This window comes from Sinocyclocheilus grahami, unplaced genomic scaffold (assembly GCF_001515645.1).
Source record: "Sinocyclocheilus grahami isolate Dianchi unplaced genomic scaffold, SAMN03320097.WGS_v1.1 scaffold27.1, whole genome shotgun sequence".
Taxonomy (NCBI): domain Eukaryota; kingdom Metazoa; phylum Chordata; class Actinopteri; order Cypriniformes; family Cyprinidae; genus Sinocyclocheilus; species Sinocyclocheilus grahami.
Window position 1 is genome coordinate 3679781 of NW_015505206.1, and position 2182 is coordinate 3681962.

At 32.9% G+C, this 2182-nt stretch overlaps 1 long non-coding RNA gene across 2 annotated transcripts; it reads right to left on the reverse strand.

The window, feature by feature from the left end:
- LOC107568684 (uncharacterized) lies at nucleotides 1–1599 on the reverse strand. Of its 2 annotated transcripts, none has more exons than XR_001606797.1 (4): nucleotides 1301–1599; nucleotides 1158–1224; nucleotides 715–883; nucleotides 1–131 (listed from the first exon to the last, which is right to left on the reverse strand). It is a non-coding gene; the product is annotated as an uncharacterized lncRNA (long non-coding RNA). The 2 variants fall into 2 exon arrangements; XR_001606796.1 differs by having other exon boundaries at nucleotides 1158–1220; nucleotides 1297–1599.
- Between the last annotated feature and the right edge of the window lie 583 nt (nucleotides 1600–2182).

Sequence of the window (2182 nt, forward strand, 5' to 3'; positions counted from 1 at the left end):
AAATGGCAAGCCATTCAAAGTCCATTAGCTTTCGCAGCAGTGTGCATACATGTGGGTTCATTACTTTCATTTTCTTGTCTCTCTTTCCAGCAACTTTTGATCCAGTTTCCAGGTTAATGCCCACAATTCCTCTGTGAAAAAAAACACAACATCAGATTAAAAAACAAAAAAACAAAACTGCATATACTCAAAGAATATAATTTAAGTGTCATTTTAAAATCACATTTTCCTTATTATTTCATTTATTGAAGAGTTAGGGCAAAATAAAACACTGACCAAATTAATTGTATTTATTGAAAACAAATAGATTTTGATGGCTGCGACATGCTGCAAAAAGGTGAGACAAATAATTTGTTTTATTAAATTATATAATTATCATTTATTTTATTTATCTTATTATATTGACTTTTTATTTGTTATTTATATGCCCGTTTTTCCTGTTATTTTCGTTATTATTTTTTCTAATAATTGTATTTTTGTTTGTATAGTTTTATATTTGTTTGCATATTTTGTACTAGATTTTTTTATAAAATATTTTTGCTGGACTTTGGTTGCATGTACTCAATTCAGTGTGGAGTCAGCATTTTTTTTTGCAGTTTGAAAACTTTTCCAAAAAAATCTAATCCTGATAAGCCATCCAAACCTGTAAACCTAAAAAAAGTAATTGAAATTTGGATGTCTACAATAAATATTCAGTAAGAGTTTCTGACATACCTCTGAATAAATTCGAGGGTGCATGCAGCTTCATCCTGATAAGCAAGGTTTAAGTTGTAATAGGTCGCAAACAATGCTGCCAGGCCCTCAACAAATGCCTCTGAACATGGGCCAAAGACAACTTCCCTTACGACTGATAACATCCATTTGCTTGGGGTCATGGATTCACCTGTAAAAGAAATACAGAAAGACATAGATTAATAAGTGTTGTATGGGTAGTTCATGTTAACTAATAAAGACACTGATAACCTAAAAGATAATGAAGACCATGGTTACTAATGAGAGAGAGTGGTTCAGAGACAATAACAAATGGAAGGAATATAGGAGTGAGAATAGAACTGTGAAGTAGAATACATGAACAGAGGTGGCAAAAATATAAATATGATAGAAATAGAAAGCAAAGAACAGTGTGTATAATAGAGACAGAAAGTAAGACACATTACCTTGAAAGATCAGTGCGGGTGAATCCGGTAATCCATTTCTTTCCATGTCGGTTGCAGTCGCTGCTACCTAAAAAAAATAGATACAACTATTTTGCATTACCAGTTAAACTTAAGACATTAAAAATCAAAATGATATTACTTACATCAGCTTCAATTAGAAGGGATTCTGTTCTCTTTAAAAAGGGCCATTAAGAGTTGCAGGATGCACAGGACCAGAGACTTTCCCTCTTGATACTTTGACAGAACAGCATGCACCTCACTGTTTGGACATACCTTAAAAAGATGGAAAACAGTGGTGTAACACAATCACAGACAAGCCACATGTTCAGTAACAAAGTAGCAGTAAAGCATGTGCACAGCAATTTCCAATGTACTTTCTAATGAACAACTAAAGTACTAATATGACTACATGCACCCTTATAAGTGATATTAACAAAGATAAAACTTAAAAAACAAATCCTTACAGCAACACCATCGAACAAACACGTGCTAATTAGTTAATGGCTTGGCAGTGGAGTGAACCACTAACGTTACTGAGTTACATAAAACCTACACAATTTAAATTGATGTATACAATGCAATGTTTTAAAGTTTACGTGACTACTACCAACAATTCAAACTTATTTTATACTGAACAGCTTTCGAAATGTAATAGTAACGTAATATGGCAGACAGGTCACACTTTCAAGATGGAAAAAAAAAAAGTTAGTTACCCAGCTAACGTTAAAGTTAATCGTAACTTTGGACTCAAAAAGCAAATTACGTAGCATAGAATCGAACAGATATTTATCCCTTTTGAAACGTCACAAAATAAAAATAACAGTTACACAATGAAAGATCTTAATGACTGGTAAAATAATTACTGGAAGCACCAGGATTTCACGTTTTAACTGAGGCATGAATTAGTAAATACACACGCACGCGCTACGCCGATGTAGTCGCCTAATCATGTGTGTTCTTAAAGCAAACAGTTTTAAACTAATAGATGCGTACATTATATAATCATATGTCAGAGTCAACATGGT